Genomic DNA, 19145 nt, shown 5'->3' with positions numbered 1-19145 from the left:
GTCTTTGTGATGTGAGGGTTACCAGACAGGAAGGGGTCCCGGCAGTAGCTTCGGGGGTCCCCGCCCCTTTGAGAATCAGACGCGAAGCCCTCCACACACGTGCTTGAGTAAGGTCAGGTCCAGTTCACAGCCACCTCCGGACCATGTCCTCAACCTCAAAGCCCCAGACCCTGTGCAAGCTCTGACCTCACTTGGAAAGAGAAACTGTGTCTACCCCAGCCTGACAGGGCCAGGTGCTGTGCTGGGTCCCCCGACCAGGTATTTGACTGCCAGGCCCGCTGAGATGCAGAAAGGAGGCTTCACGCAGATGCAGAAGAGCCTGAGGGCCAGCCCACACGGTACACCGTGTAAGGGTTAGTGCGCGGGCAGCGTGGTGACAGGTGTCTGGGGACAGCCTATACAGATATGCTGATTGTCAACCTGGGACAGTTCGTGTAGTGTAGATGGTAGTGACAGGCGTCCCGGGACAGTCCGTGTAGATGGTAGTGACAGGCATCCTGGGACAGTCCATTAGACATGTAGTGACAGGCGTCCCGGGACAGTCCGTGTAGATGGTAGTGACAGGCATCCTGGGACAGTCCATTAGACATGTAGTGACAGGCATCCTGGGACAGTCTGTGTAGATGGTAGTGACAGGCATCCTGGGACAGTCCATTAGACATGTAGTGACAGGCGTCCCGGGACAGTCTATGTAGATGGTAGTGACAGGCGTCCCGGGACAGTCCGTGTAGATGGTAGTGACAGGTGTCCGGGACAGTCCATTAGACATGTAGTGACAGGCATCCCAGGACAGTCTGTGTAGATGGTAGTGACAGGCATCCTGGGACAGTCCATTAGACATGTAGTGACAGGCGTCCTGGGACAGTCCGTGTAGATGGTAGTGACAAGTGTCCTGGGACAGTCGTGTAGGTGTGTGGTGACAGGTGTCCTGGGGATAAAGTCCCATCTGTGAGTCCTCTGCTAGCCATCTCGCTGGACGCCAACGTAGGTCTCCGGTTTGCAGGGGCCTGGCAGGGGCTGGCCTACTCGGACTTTTGAGCTGGTCCCCTGAGCCTGGGGACCCTCTACACGCAGCTCCCGGGGGCTGTAGTGCAGACGGCCTGGGAAGGCGAGCTGGGGGCCCGATGCTGCTGGGCCCTCCTGTGGCAGTCCCTCCTCCTCGACACACAGGCCAGCCCGTGGACTCCCCCAAGTGCCCGAGGGCAGCCACCCTCTGGACAGCCAGGTCAGAGGTCACGCTTCCTTCTGGTCCGGTTTTCACACCTGTACACACCCATTATGCACTCTCATTCACACACTCACACACACGAGGACTTCATAGGCAGGAGGACAGCTCCGTCACGGTCCCTGGAGTGTGGTACTCCGCCTCTGGCCGGACACTCCCCCATGTGTACAGGGCCCTCCCCGCCTTCCTCACAAGGCAAAGAGGGAAGTAAAGGTGGCTGAGAAGTACCCCTTTTTAGGAAAGAAGCACCCTGGGCCACCATGTTCCCATAGACACGCAGACTGTGGGACAGAAGGAGCCTCTGAGCTGATGGTGGGAGCTCCACGCGGCACATGCAGGGCAAGGGGTAGAAGGTGCAGCTTTCCCTGCACACACGCACTTTCTGGAGACTGACCAGGACACAGGGTCTCCCTGGATGCTTCCCTCAGCTGTCCGGCCCTGACCACCCCTCTCCCAGGGCCCTGTGTCTGGACATGGCCCCCCTTGGTCTCCCCAAGTTCTGCCCTGCTCGGCCTTCTCAAAATGCAAATCCGACCCACCTCCACGCCATCCAGCCAGGCTCAGGGACTCTAGGGACAAAAGCCAGAGTCCCCGCTGCATCCACTCTGCCCCAGGGTCCTGCCATCTGGCTTACCACCCAGCCTCTCCCTGCCTGGAGCCCCTCCCTCCCACGTCTGCTGCCCGCCACTTCCATAGGCTGTCCCCAACATCACGCTGCACAGTGCCACCCCAGTCGTCCCCAGCTGCGGGTCCTCTGGGAATTCCTGTGCCCTCTGCCCTGTTCCGTGGGACCGTGCGGCCGTGAGCCAGCCGGTGTGGCTGCTCAGAATTGAAACACCAGGCATGTCAAATGCATACGGAACTTCAAAGTCTCTTAGAAAAAAAAAGGTCTCAATTATTTAAAAAGTCAATAGCAGAGTGAAAAGACATTTTGGGTACATTGGGTTCAATAAGACGTATGGCTAAAGTTGCACTGGTTTCCCTTTCCTTTTTTTAACATGGCCACAGTCTGAATTGTCACATGTGGCCACCTGGTGTCACGGCCACATCTGCTTTGCGCATGGGTGCTGGGCACAGCCCCGGGCCCCCTGAGGCTGGTGGGAGCCGGCGCTTCCAGAAGGGAGCTGCCCTCGAGAACACGCGCTGCGGGTGTGGCCTCCGGGCCCAGGGCGCACGGGGAGTCGACCCTCTAACACACGTCCCACGGGAGAAGCCAGTGAAACTCCACGCTTGCTAGAGGCACCTAGAGGGGCCACATTTTGGCGACAGGGACTCTTGGCACCCAATTAGACCATGGCTGGGTGGGGAGGGTCGCAGCCCAGACCCCCACCCCACCCCACCCCGAGCCACCACAAGAGGGCGCGCTTCCCGTATGAGAGCCGGAGCCGCAGCCTCCACAGGACACCCCACCAGCCGAGGTGGGGGACAGACAGGACCCGGAAGCTCAGAGGGGCGCGACCGGCGGGGGCCACAGAGCATGGACACCCCACAGCTGCGCGATGTCCATCCTGCTTCCTGCCCGCAGACCAGAGCCCGGCAGTGGGACGGGCCCTGGAGGCCCTGGGAGGAGTGGGTGGCCAGATGCTCAGAAGGATGCGGTCTCCGAGTCGGCAGAAGGGCCACCCCGCGGCTCCGTGGCCACGCCCGCCGCAGACACCCACTCTATCAGCAGCGCACAAGCCTCCTCTTCCTTGCGCCCCGGACACAGCCAAACAGACGCGGAGCGGCACCCTCTGCCCAGGGCTGGCAGGCCCAGTCCTGACACCTCGGTGCAGGGGAGGACGGCAGGAAGGGGTACAGGCTGGGCTGCTGAGGCTGTGCAGGGTTGCCCAAGGGAAGAAGCGGGAGCCACGGGACCCCAAGGCCCCCCGCTCTTTGGGGACCCTGGAGCGGCAGAGACAGAGAGTCAGGTGACCGGGGTTCCTGGATTGGAATCCCACCTCTGTCACCAAGTAGCCGCGGAACATGATGACCTCAGCTTCAGTGTCCCCTCCATGAAGTGGAAAGGGAAGAGGACTGGTGTCCCTGTACGCAGGGCAGAGGGTCAGCAGCGGGCGCCTGGGCTGCACTGTGGGACACAGGTGCAGGGAGAGTTAGTGCCTGCACAGGGCTGTCTGGGAGGGGCGGAAAGAAGGGTTCACCCTCCGCAGAGCCACCCGGTCCTCACACTCACCAGCAAACCCCAGGATGGCCTCGGGGACACCCCAGAGTGGGAATGTGACAGCCACGTCCACAGGCCAGAGGTGAGTAAGGAGAGACTGCAGGCCAGCCACGCCTCGGCGCCATCTGAAGGGGGACAAGATCGTGGGACTGTGTTTTGCATTTGAGATGGAGACACAGAGGGGTGAGCAACCTCATGTCACACAGCCACTGGGAGGGGAGCTGGGGTTCTAGTCCAAGCAATGGAACTCAGAGAAGCTCGTGTGCTGCCCACCCCTCCCCCCCAGCCCCAGTCTCCTCCCGCCCTGCCCCTGCCAAAGACTTTTCTCTGCCCCAGTACAGAGATGAACGAGCCTGTGCATGGAATCCTCCCCAATCTCCCCCGCCACGTCCACCAGGCTCCCAGCCTCAGAGGCACCCCAGGCCCCCAGTGGTGCCCAGCTGTGCAGTGCGCACACTGCGAACAGGACCAGGGCAGCCGCTGAGCGTGTGGGTGAACATCAGAGCAGGAAGAGACCTCTTCCTTATTACCGCCAAACGCATCTCTGCTTTCCTTCCCAGGGACGTCTGGCTCACCGTGAGGTCCCAGGAATTATGAAAAGCAGAAGTTTTCACTTCTGTTTTCGTGCTGCAAACAGCATGGGTGGGAAGCGTCTCCTCGCACGTCTGCGGCTGCAGCTCAGCTGTGTGCCCTGTGCCCCAGGTCGAGCTGTGAGCCCAGAAGCGGGAACCGGGAACCGAGTATTTATCACTGCTACGTCCTGAGTTTCCATCCCGCACGCCAGGCCTCGGCCTGGGTCTTTCCACTGACGCTCTAAGGGCGGTTTCTGCTCTAAGAATGTGTTTCCAGACACCAAAGCCCACACCTGCATTTGTGTTCTGGGGTAAAGGCAGCCCACCAAAGCACCGGGGGCCAGGCCACCCCCTGCAGCCCCCACCTTCCGCACGGCCTCATCTAAGCCCCACATGAAGGGGGTCCCAGCTTTGGGGGAACCTTGGACATAGAACCAGACCTGCTTGTTTGCCCAGAAGTCTGGGGTCACGACCCCAGGAAAGGGCTTGGAGGTGTGGCTCGCCACCTCCAACAGTCCTCTTGGGAAGACGGAGAGCTGCAGGGTTAAGATAGTCCAGAGGGTGACTGGCCCCTTGAAGCCCCCAGCATGCTGCCCGCCCAGTCTGGCTGGGACTCCAGACACCCGGTCTCCCCAAACTGTGACAGGTCCAGAGAAGGAGCCTTGGTTAAACCCTCTGAGCGCCCCCCACTGAGCCCGGGCCCCAAAGGCTGCACCCTAGACGGACATCCACCAACCCCAAGTTTCCAGGCCCCTCCTGCCCCTCCGGACTCAGTGGCCCCACTATGTCCCTATGGACAGCCGCACTGTGTGCAGACGGTGAAGGGACGGACACCACACATGGGGGCCTGTCTGCCCTCGGTCCCTGGAGCAGTGTGGCACCTGCCTGCCTGCTTCTGGTGAACCTCTCCGGGACTCTGGGTCCCCGCCTGGAAGATGGGACAGCGAGGGTGCCCCCTTGCAGGTCTGTTGCGAGGTCACACACAAGGAAGCCCAGCCCTGCCCAGCCTGCAGGCCCTGATGTGAGCTTAGGTCACTCCTGCTTCAGGACCGCTCTGCGCCCGCCCCCCACGACGCAAGGGCTCCCTGCGACCTGCCCGGGGGGCCTGAGCCGCGGATGACAAACTCCTTCTGGGGCGGGTCCTCTGCAGTTAAGACCAGTCATGGCAAGACCACAGTCTCACGTGCCCGAGTCACGGGGTGCAGGACGCCCCGCCCCTCCACCCCCCCAGGCCTGGGAGGGGATACTAGCTCCACGGCAGGCGCTGAGTTTGTGTCCCCTCCTCTACTAGCAGACACACGATGTCCATGGGGTTCTCAAGGGTGTCCGATGACAATGTCCCCTCCCAGCTCCTGTCCTCCCCCAGGGCCCCAGGGTGGGGGAGGGGCTGCCCCTGGGCTTCGATCACCCAGACAGGATAGAGGTGTTCCTCCTCCCCATCCCAGAACCGGGGGGAACTCTGACTCTCGGCAGTGCCACGCTGATGGCCGTCGCCGCTGCGCCCCGTGGGCCTGTCCAGGGGCGGGATTCGCATCGGGACATTACCACTGGTCAGCACCCAGTAGTCAGTACGGGAGGAATGTCAGCAGTCAGGCCGGGGCCGGGGGCCGGGGCACAGGTGGCCCTCGTGGTAGGGGGAGCAGCCATCACCTGCAGTCTCTGGGCCAACAAGCAGGCGTGGGTTCCCCTCCCTGACAGGCCCCCACCTCTCTGGGCATCAGGGAGATACAGTTCCCACACCCCCGCCCATTGTCACCCTGCCTCCGGAGCGGGAGCCACTCAGCCAGGCCCAGGGACCCTCGAAGGTGGGGGAGGTGCGGGGGCAGGACAGGGCTGTCCCAGGGAGTGCCGGTTCCCTCCTCACAACCTCGTCAGGCACCCGCTGGATGCCAGCTCTTTGCCACGGGTCGGGGCCACGGGCCGCAAAGCCTCTTCCGTGTTTGGGATTCCGAACACACGCGTGTGCACGCGCAGTCATACATGACTCAGAAAAGGACCTGGGATCCACGGGAGCCAACAGCCATCCTGCAGACCCGGGCGCCGTGGGAGGCTGGGGGTGAGTCAGACAGCGCCGAGCTCAACCCACTGGTGGGGCAGCCTGGCGGGGACCAGCCAACGGCCGCGACAGTTCCAGAAGGTGGCAGGGAAAGGCGTCGCCGGGACCCCACCCAGGGCTGGAGCAGCCGTCCGCCCCCCACCCCGACCTTGCAGCCCCGCTGGCTTGGATCTTGAGGATTAGTGGCCCAGCCTGCTGGCGTCTCCAGACCCTTGCGTAGGAAGGAAAATTAATTTCTTCCAGTCATGCAGAAGTGAAAATATGTGGGGCCGAATCAGAGAGATTTCCTGGAGGCGGGAACTCAATTACGCAGATAACCCGGTGACGGTGGAGGAGCTCTAGGCCTGAAGGGAGTACGGGGGGGTCCCGTAGCCCCGGAGCGTCCCGCAGGGAGAGGTGCAGCCGAAATGCCCTGGCTCACCAGCCCCGGCTGGCCTTGTGGACAGCCAGGAGCACCACAGGCCTGTCCCTTCTCCCTGGGCCCCCGGAGACCAAGGCACCTCCAGAGAAAGCCGGATTCCACCAGATAATTGGTGCTGACCTGACCTCCTCCTCCTCCCGCCCTGTGCCTGTCTAGCTCTCGGGGAGCGGTGGGGCAGCACAGCCGGGCCAGCTCCGGGCGAGCGCTTGCTGGCTGCACGGAGCAGAGCCCTCTGCCTGCCCAGCGGCGGCTGCGTCTCCCACTTCCCCTATCTCCTATCCCAGGGACAGAAAGGGGGTGGGGCAAATGCCTGTCACAGCGCCAGCTGTCTGCAAACGTGCCGGGGAACTGTGCGCCAGGCCCTCCTACCCCGGCCCTTGCTGGGAGCCACTTCTGGGCCTCTCAGCCCTGCCCGCCCCTCCCCCCCAGGTTCCAACCCCATGAAGTTTCTCAAACCTTGCAGCAACTTGCAAGAGCAAAGCTAGGGCACGGACTAGCTACCCAGCTGTCCCCGGCCAGCCCCAGTGCTCTTAGGGGCCATCCCGGGACCCTCCCATGTCTGGGGCCAGGAGAGGGAATGCAAGCCTGTGGGACATGTGGAGGCAGCATCCTGGCCGCTGGGCCAGAGACCCCGGCCTGATGCAGGAGCGTAGGGTCTCAGCTACTCTCAAAGGAAATATTCTTCTCCCCCAATCTGGAGCGGCCTGGAGTCCGCCAGCCAAGGTCCAAATGTGGGGAATGCAGTTATTTTTCTGGAGGAAGAGTGTGCACACTTGCCGGGGTCTGCCCACTTCTCTGTGGCTGCCAGGCCCAGCACATGCGCGCACACACACACCCATGCAGCTCCCAGGGGCGGGAAGGAGGGACAGCCCAAGGCTGTGTGTTCAGAGCCCAGCAGCTCCGAGTGTGGCTTGCCACCAGCCCCGCTGCCTTCTGCTCTCTGTGAGCCCGTCTAGGGCTGCTTTTCCAGCCATCTGTCCCTCCACGTCGGCTCACACCTCCCTCGGAGCGGAGCCGTTCCCACAGCCTGGCTCCCGGCCTGCCCAACACGCAGATGGATGGTTCCCAACGGCTGTGAGCAGAATCACTGCGTCCCAGGCATGGCTGGCTGCTGGGACCCCACAGAGGGCCCTTGAAGCCCCTATCCCCGCACACGGGGTGTGGGGCAGCCCCCCCCCAGGCTCTGGGCAGACCTCACTGCGCTTAACCAACAGGCCACCTACCTGGGGACGGGGCTAGGGACTAAAACAAGACAGGAGACCTACCCCCCATCTCTCCTGCGGCCGCTCTCTGCGCCCCCTCCTCGTCCCCTGTCACCTGGACCAGGGCCTTTTGTCAGGAAGCCCAGGCGCCAGACGGGGGTGCTGCGGAACACCCCACCTTCGGCACACAGTCCCCGCGTTAGGCTTGACCACACCCCCGGCAGGTCAAGCTCTGCTCGCCAGGTGCGGTGCAGGGACCGAAGTGGGTGGGCACTGACTGGCCTGGCCCCACCCCGCCATGGGCTCCAACTTTCTGAAGTGGGGAGGGGGCGCCCCGGGACGGCCCGCACGCTCCGCGCGGCGGCGAGGAGACCCCCACCCCCCAGACGGCAGCCGCGGGCTGAGTCCGGGTGACAGCGGCGGCGGCGCGCGGGACGCACGGGGCACTTACGGTCTGGAGGTCCGGCGGAGGCGGCCCGGCTCCTCGAGTGGCTCCTCCTCGAACTGGGTCCCCGCCCGCTTAACTTGGGGGCGAAGGCGCGGCGGTGCGAGCGGCGGGGCCGCGGCTCAGGCGCGCGGCGGGGCCAGGGCGTGCGGGGCGGCCGCCTGGGCCATGCCCGGGCTCGGCTCCCGCCGCTCGTTCCGCCCGCCCAGCCGCCCGCGAGGGAACAAAGCGCACACGCCGCCCGGGGCGGTCTCCGGCCTCCGTGGCCGCCCCTCCAGCCGCCGCGCCTTTGACTCGCGGGCGCCGGGCTTCGGCTGCCGCGCGCTCGCCCGAGCGTCTCACGGGGCCCCGCGGCCCCCGCCCCGCGCGCTCCGCCCCCGCCTCCTGCCCCCCGCCGCCGCCGCCGCCGCTGCGCCACCTGCCTCCCGCCCCGCGCCCGGCGCGCTCGGCTCCGCCCCGGGGCGCGGGCGGCGGGCGGAGGGCGAGGGGCCCGAGTTCGGTGCGGGGCCGGCGCGGGCGAGGGCCTCCGCCCGCCGCCGCTAGAGGCCGAACGCCGACCCCACCGGTGGGGCGGCCGCGGAGCCCGGGGCGCGCCCTGCGACCTCGGCCGGCGGCACGGGTGCGAGTGCGAGCGGGGCGTGTACGCGGGGCGCGGGGCGCGGTGTGGTGGGGCGCGGGGCCGGGCGGGGGGCGAAACGAGGGGTGCCGTTGGGGGACAACGCGCGCTTCTCTGCAGGGAAGGGGTAGTGCCCGCTGGGCGTGCGGGGGCCGGGGTGCCTCGGGGGCAGCGGTGTGGGCGTCGCGCGGGGAGCGCGGGTGCCGTGCGTGGCGCGCCCCTAGCCTGCGCCCGCATCCGCCCCCGCCGGCTCCGCAGGCCGCGCCCCGGGCGGGCGGGTGGGGCTGGAGCCGAGCGCGCCGCCGCGCACCCCCTCGCAGCAGTCGGCGGCCGCCGGCCTAGTGGTGTCGGGAGACGCGCGTCTGGCGTCCGGGCGGGAGGCGAGCAGCGGGCGCCCCTCCTCCGGGCGCCGCGCCCCCCCCCCCGCCTGCCCGCCACGCGTGGCGGGAAGGGGTCCGGGTCGGCCCCGCGCTCGGCCGGCAGGGGGCGCCCTCCCCCCGCCGCGCGCCCGGGGCCCCGCGCTCACCCCGGCAAGAGTGCAGGGGGCGCAGGGTCTCCAGCCCCCCGGGCCTCTCGGCCTGGGGACATTTGCATGTACTTTGCATGTATTTGCATACCATTCTTTGAACGTCTGCAGAAATGCCCGAGCCGGGGCAGCTCTTGCCCTAGCTCCCCACCCCCCACCCATTTTGCCTCTTTCCTTACAGCGCTTTGTGGAGAAACTGATGCGTTTGCCTGGTGCGTATGTTGTAGTAAATCGGCGCTTTTTTCTTTCCTTCTTCCCTCGAACGACACGCACTTTGTTTCTCAGAGACAAGTCGGGGTCCTAGGGTCAGGGTCTTAGCAGACAGGGGGACCAGAACTTGGGAAGAGCAGTGCCCTGATTTGCATCTTATTTGGCATAAATCTGCATGTGAAGGTCCAAGGTCCCTAATTCCCAAGTATAAAAATGCAGCGAGGTGCCAAAAAGTGCCCCGTCCTCCCCGGCTCGCTTCCCAGGCCCATTTCTCCCCAGCCCCGGACCGACCTCTCCGGACTGAGCACGGCCCACCAGAGCTGAGCCAGGCAGAGGAGGCCAGCGCAGGCTCGGAATGAGGCCTGAGGAGAAGGGGACCTATCCCTGCCCATCCTCCCGTGGCCGCCCCCGGGGGCGCTGGGTCACCCTTGACCTCCTGGGCCTCTGTCCCTGGAGCCGTAAGAGGGGGCGTGGTGACTGATTTAAGGATAATGTCTGGCGTCTCTTTCCCGTTGCTTTCCGCATGTGCTTCAGTGTGGATTCCGTCCGGTCCTGCGGGAAAGCAGGGGGTCCTGAGCCCATTTCACAGAACAGTGTGAATCAGTAGGCAACAGGCGTGCTGCGGAAGGTCCCAGAGTTCACGCACCAGTACTGACCGACAATGGCTCCTTTATGTCACCGGTTCTGAGACAGCATTGATTTTAAATGCGCCATGCCCTTATGTGTCCCTAAGAAAGCAGAGCAGCTCCCCATCGTCACCCCCAGATGCCTCTAGATTTCAGAGATGCCAATGTGCGGGGAAGGGGCCGGGCGGGCAGTCAGCCAACGCCCAGAAGCTGGCCTTGGGAGTTGTCCCCCAGGCACAGCACTGTGCTCAGAACCTAGGCCCAGCGTGGGCCCAGGGTGCGCTGAACCGGACCCCCTATAGACGAGTGTTAAATTACCAATCACAGTGTCATCGGGTGAAGCGGGAGACTGGAAGCCACTGGAGACGCAAGAGGACCCCAACCCAGAGAATGAAGCTGTGCTTTTTGGGACAGAGCTCCAGGTCCTGGAGTCCGTCCCAATGTCTCCCTCCTCCTGGCCTGAGGGAACTGTGGCTGGAGGGAGGGAAGGGGCCACGGAGGGAGGGCTGCTGCTTGGGGTGCAACAGGACAGACAAGGGCCACATCAGGGCCATGGTGAGTGTGGACGCTGTGGGGGTTCGCCAAGGGCAGCCCTAGGCTGGGCTCCGTCTCAGCATTTTCTCAGTTAATTCCCACCCATCTGCCAGCGAGGTGCTCCCGGAGCCCCATTTCATAGGTGGAGGGAAGAGGCTCTGACAGGTTGTCTGGCTTGTCTATGGTCACAGGGGCCCCCCCGGGGGGAGGCTGAATGTCCACGCTGCCTCTCACCCACCTGGTCTCCCGCAGACAGTTTCTGACTTTGGAAGTGGCTCAGGCACTACTGCTGGGTACTGCAAGGTGACATTGAAGGAAAAGCATCCCACCCCTTCCCAAGAGACCTATGCAGTCCGACCAGCAAGGCCCGACGCCCCTCCCAGGAGACCAGACAACAGGCAAGTCAGTGCCAAGGCCGGTGCCGCACTGAAATGCTGGGCAGAGGGACGCAGAGCAGGAGGGACGGCGGTGGGGAGAGTGGGGTGGGGATTGGGTGCCCCTGAGCAGCCTCCAACGTGCCAGCATCTGCAGAGACAGACCAGCTCGTGGAAGAGGAACCACCTCCCCTTCCTTGTGGCAGCTCGACACCCACCCCCCGCCCCGCCCCAGTGAAGAGAGCCCTCCACCAGCATCTCGTTTCTGGCGCACACGCACAGAGAGGGACTGTGCTCTGCCCAGGGGCTCCCAGCAGCAAAGCTGGGAACAGCACCCAGGTTCTCTGACCTACCCATTGGGGCTTACTGTGGGGCCCTGTGTCCACTGCCTCTTAGGAAAATAACCTCTCACACCCAGTCCTCTCCAACCGCCATCTCCAGCGCCTCTGCACCGGCTTCCCCCACCGAGTCCCGTCTTAACCTGACAGCTTCAGGCTCAGGGATCTGACAAAGACGCATACGGTTTGTACACTTGAGCTTTGAACAACGTGGGGGCAGACAACATGAGGGTCTGGGTCACCTCCACCTGTGCAGTTGAAAATCCACGCATGATTTGACTTTCCAAAACCTTTTAAGGGGCGCCTGGGTGGCTCAGTGGGTTAAGCCTCTGCCTTCGGCTCGGGTCATGATCTCAGGGTCCTGGGATTAAGCCCCGCATCGGGCTCTCTGCTCAGCGGGGAGCCTGCTTCCCCCTATCTTTCTGCCTGCCTCTCTGCCTACTTGTGGTCTCTGTCTGTCAAATAAATAGATAAAATCTTAAAAAAAAACAAACCCAAAAACCACCTTTGCTAATAGCGTGCTGCTGACCAGTGCCTTACTGATGGCGTAAGCAGTCGGTGAACACACACCCCGTGTGTTACGTGCATTGTCTGCCACGCTCTTACAGCAGGTCGCTGGGGGAAAGAAAACCTCATTCAGAAACACAAAAGGAGGACAAAACACACTTACAAAACTCAACTGTGCGGATGGAAAAGAAATCCATATGTAAGTGGACCCGCGCATTTCAAACCTGTGTGGTTCGGGGGTCACCTGCCAAAGACCCCCGAGCCGCGAGAGCCCCTTCACCCTCACACCCAGTCGCTGTTCAGGGCCCTGGCCATGGGCCCCAAGCGTCACCTGCCAGGTCCTCATGGCCCTCACCAGCTGCCTGGGAGGTGGGTCTTGCCACCAGCCTCGCTGGCCTGAAGGGGACACCCAGGGCCCAGAGAGCTCGGGTTCTTGAATGGCTTTGGCAGAGCTGGGGTCCCACCAGGTCAGCCTGGCCTGGGGGTCCAGGTCGTCAGCTGCTGCAGACTCACTGGTCTTTATAAAGAATTCTGCACAACTCAGGACCACTTTGAACATGCTTGTGTTTCATCAAAAGATGGAAGAGAAGTTTAGAGGGTTGCCAAGAGTATAAAATCTGACGTACCATAAACACGGACTTTTTTAAGATAAAAGGGTGGGGGGAGTAGATATCATAGCAATTTGATAGCTACCCTTACCCATTTAAAAAAAAATTTTTAAAAAGATTTTATTTATTTGAGAGAGAGAGAGAAAAAAAAAAACACAAGAGGGGGGAGGGGCCAAGGGAGAAGCAGACCCCCCCGCTGAGCAGGGCGCCCGACCTGGGGCTCCATCCTGGACTGAGCCCCCAGGTGTCTCCAGCACCAGCCATTAAAAATACGCAAACTCTTCTTCAGCACCTGAGTCCTCACGCAGGTCCCCGGCTGTCACAAAGACCTTTTAAACACAACGCCAAAGACACAGTGAAAGAGAGATCTGGTCAGCAGAGCCTCCCCGCGACGAGAAGCGTCAGCTCCGCGACAGACGTCGGCGCGAGGGTAAGACCGGCCACGGACTGGGAGAGACGGGCAAGAACGCGTCTCACGAAGGGCTGTTGCCCAACGCGGAGAACGAGCTTGAATGTCGTCAAGTGGAGAAAAACAATCCAGGGAAAATCCGGACAGAACTCACGGAGGAGGACACACGGATGGCGCATCCGGTGTGAACAGATGGTCCGCGTCACGCGGCACCAGGGAGACACACGCGGGAACAGCCGGGAGACACCCCAAGCCCGCTCTTCGAGTGGCCGAAGCCCAGGGCGCCAACCGCCACGGGCGCAGACCGGACAGGGCCGGGACCAGAACCTGTGGCCACAGGAGCACTCGCTCGAGGCCTCAGGGAAGGAGCTCAGCACGAACACCGGGGAAGGCAAGTCACCGTTTACCGAAGCGTCGTAGAGACCGATGTCCACACAGAAACCCGCACACGGGTGTTTGTGGCAGCTCTGCTCAAAACTGTCAAAACTTGGGAGAAATGAAATCATCCTTCAGCGACGCCCAGACACGCTGCGGTCCGTCCAGACCATGGGGCACATTACTCGGCACTGAACAGAAGGGAGCTGTCATGCCGTGGAAAGATCTGGAAGAACCTCTCATGCACATCTCGGAGTGAAAGAAACCATCGGAAAAGGCCGCCTGCCGTGCGGTCCCAGCCCTGTGACAGCCGGAAAACCAAGACTACGGAGCTGGTCAAACCATCCGTGGTTGCCAAGGTTGGGGGAGGGAGGCGTGGGCAGAGCACCGCGGGGTTTAGGGCAGAGGAGCTGGTCCGTTTGAGGCTGTGACTGTGGAAACCCGTCCTTGTACACTTGTCCCAACCCACAGAACGTCCGCCACCAACAGGGGAGCTGAAGGTCACTGTGGCCGTTAGTCGCTAAAATGTTCTCGTGTGAGAGCCGGAGAAACCCGGTCACATCAACCAATAGACGCGGAAGGAAGGCCTCTGCGCCCCCAAGACACACTGTGGCCTCCTCCGGACGGCGCGGTGCCCGAGCCTCATGGTGACCGTCATAAAATGACTCAGTCAGCGGACCAGTCCGCAGTCCTTCCCCAATCCTATTACAAGCGAGCCCTGAAAACTGCCGGAATTGCAAAAAGATGTGTTTCCGGAAGGCGCAGGTGGGGTGTCAGGACTGGGCCCCAGCGGGGACACGTGCACCTTTTTTGGGAAGTGAGAGGCAGGGGCCCCTCGAGGGGAGCTGGGAAACAGGTCGGTGCCCGGCCACCCGCTGTGGCTGGTGTGGAAGCAGATTCTGGGGTTCTATGTTGTCCATGCAGGGAAAGAACCAGAAAGCAGATGAAGCTGGGGCTCCAGCCAGGAAACCCTCCCCCACCCCCAGAGCATCACTCTGCTCTCTCCCCCCTCACCCAAGATCGGCTCAGCTCCTATCCAGGAGTGGCCCCTCCTGCCAAGGGAAGCCCCACTCCAAGCCCCAGGCAGAGACAGAACAAGAAGTCCAAGGTGTGGGCTGGGGGTCATCTGGTCTGCCCGGCATAGGGGCTGCCATGCCAGGCTGGGCAGGGGGCACACTGCACCAGTGAGCAGGGACGCGGGCAGTGCTGGGGGCTTGGGGAAGGAAGGTGCGCCCCTGTGTGCAGCTCTTCTGTCTCCCACGGCCCACCTCTGAAAAGAATTCTTGAGTTCTCCGTAGGGACACCTGCCTGCCTGGGGCTTGGGCCCACTGCCTCGTCCCCCCATCCCCCCTCCTTCCTCACAAGCACACCCCCCAAGGAGGTCAGGGATACATTCCTCCCCGCTGCAGACCCTCCCAGCCCCTGCCCAGCCCTGGACACTGCCTGGCCCGCCACCCTCACCCACCCCGTACCCTGGTTCACAAGGAGGCTAGTTCCCTTGCCGGTGATTGGTTCTGCCGTGAACATGGGATCCAAAAGTTGGCCTGCTTCCCGCGGGAGAAACTGCCCCGTCCTCTCCCAACCCGGGGGCTCTCCAGGTGACCTGGGCCTACCACTGCCCAGAGCTACCAGCTTGAAAGGTGATGACTTGGGAGCAGATGAACAGAAGGGATGGGGTCCTCGGTGCACGTCTGCTGCTTGGCCGACCCGAAAACCCACATACTCCGTCCGGCACTTGCTCGTTCTTTTTTTAGAAAGACTTTATGTATTTATTTGACTTGAGAGATGGTTAGAGAGAGAACACAAGCAGGGGGAGTGGGAGAGGGGGAAGCAGGCTCCCCGCTGAGCAGAGAGCCCGATGTGGGGCTCGATCCCAGGACCCTGAGATCATGACCTGAGCTGAAGGCAGAGGCTTTAACCCACTGAGCTCCCCAGGCGCCCCTTCACTTGCTAGTTCAATAGTTAATTGCCTTAATGTTCAGGCTGGTTTTACCCAAAGTTTCTGTTTCTCGCAACCAAGAGCAGTCTAATCATTTTCATTCCTTGCTGCAGGGTCTTTCTTTATCTCAGCTGTCCAAGGGCCACAAAGGCTTACTGGTCACCCCCAACTTGACCACGCACCAGAAGCACATCGAGTCCTTGTGCAAGCGGGATCGGGACTCGTGGCCAACGCTCAGGCCCAAAATTTAAGGCAGCACCAAAAACCTCAGTATTCGAGATAAACCACACTTTAACCCGATATTTAAAAGTATTACAATCACCGACAGAAAAGTCCACGGTGAGCAAAATGCCAGAGCTTTAAATAAAGACAGGATTTCCATGGCCGATTCCCTCCTTTTGGGTGCTGCCCCGGCTCCTTCTCCCGAGATGGAGTTAGAAGGGCTGGTCAGCCAGGCATCCTGCATCTTGTAGTCACTGATGTCCTTTCCCCCAGGTGACTCTGGGGGGTTTGAGGCCACAGCTGGAGAAAGAGGGACCCAAGGCACGGCATGAGCCACTCACCAGTCTCTGTGCTCAGACCATCCCTACGGAGGGGACCAGCCACGCAGGTGGTAGGGGGCAAGCTAACTCCACGGGGCTCTGAGAATGGGGTATAGGCCCTGGTCTGGGGCAGGGCCCGGACGAACGGCTGGCGCGGTCCTCCTTGGCTCCCCCGGAGGAGGACACAGCTGAGGCTGGCGGATGGTTGGGACATGCTGCCTGGAGGCCCTGGGCTGCGGATGGAAGGAATGTACAAAAGCTGCCCATTCCCCCAGGGCCGCGGAGGCTCTGTCCTCTGGGCACCCGGGGAGATCTGCAAAGACCTGAGAGGCCAGGGACTGGAGTGTTTGTGTGACACCCCTGTCCTGTCGGGTGAGGGCTGCTGCAGGGATGCACCCCCCACCCGGTCCTCCCACACAGCGGCCGAGGGGGGGCCGCATATGGGGGTGGTCGGGGCTGGAGGCCTGGAGCCAGAGGACATGCACAGAAGAGGGACAGAGGATGTGGGCAGACGAGTGTGGGCACTGGCCATGCCTGGATGGACCCTGCCAGACCTCGCTCTGATCCCCTCAGGGCTCTCCCCGCCCGGCTCAGGGCGCCTCCGAGTCCCAGAGTCCCGGCACATTCCGTGGGCACCTCCCACCATTTTATTCCTGGACATTTGTGTTTTCAGATCTGTGTTGAAGCTTTGGTTAGGAACACCAAAGACAGACTCGGGACGACAGGGCACCTGGGGGGCTCAGTTGGTTGAGCGACTGCCTTTGGCTCGGGTCATGATCCTGGAGTCCCGGGATCGAGTCCCACATCGGCCTCCCTGCTCAGCGGGGTGTCTGCTTCTCCCTCTGCCCCTTCCCCTGCCCATGCTCTCTCTCGTTCTCTCTCTCTCTCTCAAATAAATAAATAAACAAACAAAAAGACTCGGGACGACAGCCGAGTTGGGAAAGTCGTGAAGACAAGCTCTCCAGTGACATCACCAATGACCGTGCGTGTGGAGCCAGGCAGCTAAAACCCCGGTCCCAGGCTGGGCCACGTACTGGCTCCAGCCCGGCTGGCCTCGGCGGGTGGAGCTCTCGGCAGAGGACCGTCCCCTCCCTCCTCCCACTGGTTCGGGTGCCATGATGGGCACTTTTCAAACTCCCTCTCGTTCAAACCTTGAAACAACCCCTGTGGCAAGTGACGCCCCATGTTTCTGCAGCTGAGGAAACCGGGGCCCGGGGAGACCCAGGACTTGTGTGGGGGCGCACAGCGGGCACCCCTCTGCCCAGGGCCCCCGCCCGTGTCCCTCTGCGCTGTGCTGCCGGCCCTCCCCACTCACTTGTGCCCTGTTATCTGGCCCGTCCCACCCTGCCACCCCCAGGCCCACCTGCCTGCCAGCCCATCCGCACCACGGTTGAAGGTCACAAGGAAGGAGGACACAGAAGGGTGGCCCACCTCCCTGCCAGACCGCAGGCAGGAACCAGAGAGAGCCACCCAAGGAGAAGGTCGCCATCAGGGTGTGGGGTTCAGGGGCTGCTGGGGATCTGCTGGAAAGCTGGGGAGGGCCTGGGCACTGGACAATCACTGGGCATAGAGCCCGAGTGCCCCACTGCTGACCCCGAGGCAGCCCTCATCTGCAGGAACCAGACACTCCGTCTGCGGCCCTCGGTTCTCCGGCATTCCCGTCCCCACTCTCCTGAGACTCTGGATGAAGTCAGGGAAGGACGGCGTCCAGGGACTGGCGCTCACCCAAGAGGGCCCCACACCGCGAGGTTGAACCTCACTGGGGATCAAAGGCCCAGGGTAAATCATCAGGCACTGTTTCTCGCCCACAGAAAAGGTCAGATTTTGAGAAGGACACTATTCCTTGGGGGTGGTGCACGGGCGCTGTTTCCCCGCGGGGCACGGTGGCAGCGGCCATCCAGAGCTGTGAGCAGGTCCAGCAGCTTCTACGGCCAGATTTCTCTATCATAGATGCTCATTACAGAGACGGCGCCGTGTAACCGTGAACGACGGCACGTCCGCGGACCGCCGTGGCCACCTACACGCCACGGGGCGCCCTGCCTCCTCAGCAGGGGAGTGGAGCGGAGGGCCCTGGCTCTCCATGGGCAGGTGGACAGTACAGATGCCGTCGGGGAACGGGGTTCCCAGGAAGGAGCCAAAAGGGGCCCAGCAGGTGCAGGGCAGCCAGTGGCTGCTGGGACCCCGCTTTCTGCTTCTCTAACTTTCTGACATTCCTGCCACACGACAGCCTCATCTCCTCGCCTTTCCCTCCCCGAAACGCAGCCCAGCTGGCCACGAGCTCGGACAGTAGCCACTAAGTGGCTCACGCATCTCAGCCCAAAGATGAGTTCTGAGTTCTCTCTTGTCTTTGTTCCCTTTCAGGTGAGAATCGGGCGGGACGTGGACACGTGCCGTGGGAAGCGTGGCCGCTGCGGCCACATCACAAGCAACGTCCACAGGACGAGGGTCGTGTAAATCCCTAGGGAGCTGTGCAGTCCCTGGCAGAAGGTGTCAGGCCAACCGCCATCCTGGTTTGGGGGAAATTTGTCTATGCGCCTCACTTCACTTTGGAAAAGAAATTCCATGTGTATGAAGGAATAAAATGTGAAAAACAAAATGGGACGGGATCGGAGGAGAATTCCAGGCGTCGGGGGACACTTGCTTCTGATGAAGGAAACACAGAGGAAAGCAGACGGACACACTTGGCTCTCTGAGTGGTCAGGGCTGTGCCCCGAGGGGCTGAGCAGGGGCCCGGAGGGTAAGGGGCGTCCAGTAGAGGAGAGAGCGACCCTTGTGACAAACGACTTGCGGGCCTACAGCCACAAGAAAAATGGGCTGAGTGTATGACTAGGTACATCCCACAGGAAGACATGGCAAAGAGACCATAAACTCCTTCACTTTTAGGGTTTTTCTCCAAAACTCCCCGAAAGCCAAGACCAGCCCTGCCTGTGGGCAGCCACCTGCTGGCCCTCTAGGGCCTCTCTGCTCCCCGCGGCTACGTCCCCTGGCTACGTCCCCCGGCTGCACCTCAGAACCCTGCTCGGCGGCTCGGGGACCCCGTCTGCCTGGGGCCTCTGTGCCCCACAACCCCGTGTGCAGCATGTCCTTCGCTCCCCGCAGCCTGTTACCCGAGCCTGTTACGCCCCGTCCTGCCTGAGCTCCCCCGGGGCTTCTGTCGCCTGCCCCTGGCATCCTGGCCGGCACACGGCCTCACCCCACGGCCCCCGGGAGAGGAGGCGACTGACCAGCCTGCTGCGGTGCCAGGGCACAAGGGCCCAGGCGTCAGCCTGAGAGGGGCGCTGTCGCGGGACGGACGGTCTCCAAGGCCACACGCATCTCCTGCTCTGATGATGGGGTGAGGCCATCACTGAGGCCCAGGCCCCCTCCTGCAGAGCACAGGGACAACTGAGAGTCTGGTCCTGTCACTTCCGCATCAGATAAGGGGTCTCCCGCCCGTCAGGTGCACACGCGGTTGCCGCC

The 19145-nt window shown here is 62.5% G+C and overlaps 1 protein-coding gene across 2 annotated transcripts in view; it reads right to left on the bottom strand.

Moving 5' to 3' along the window:
- CBFA2T3 (CBFA2/RUNX1 partner transcriptional co-repressor 3) overlaps nt 1–19145 on the bottom strand; it is a 75503-nt gene that overhangs the window by 38317 nt on the left and 18041 nt on the right. The window contains exon 1 of one of the 2 annotated variants that reach the window (XM_032853765.1): nt 8089–8211. The exons of the other annotated variant lie outside the window; for it this stretch is intronic. The gene's annotated coding sequence lies outside the window, so the exon portion shown is untranslated. Of the gene's footprint in view, nt 1–8088; nt 8212–19145 lie in introns of those variants that run through there. 2 annotated transcript variants of the gene reach the window in all.

Source organism: Lontra canadensis, unplaced genomic scaffold (genome assembly GCF_010015895.1).
Source record: "Lontra canadensis isolate GAN:19392208 unplaced genomic scaffold, GSC_riverotter_1.0 scaffold8, whole genome shotgun sequence".
NCBI classification, from domain to species: Eukaryota; Metazoa; Chordata; class Mammalia; order Carnivora; family Mustelidae; genus Lontra; species Lontra canadensis.
This window is presented reverse-complemented; position numbering and strand designations above follow the sequence as displayed.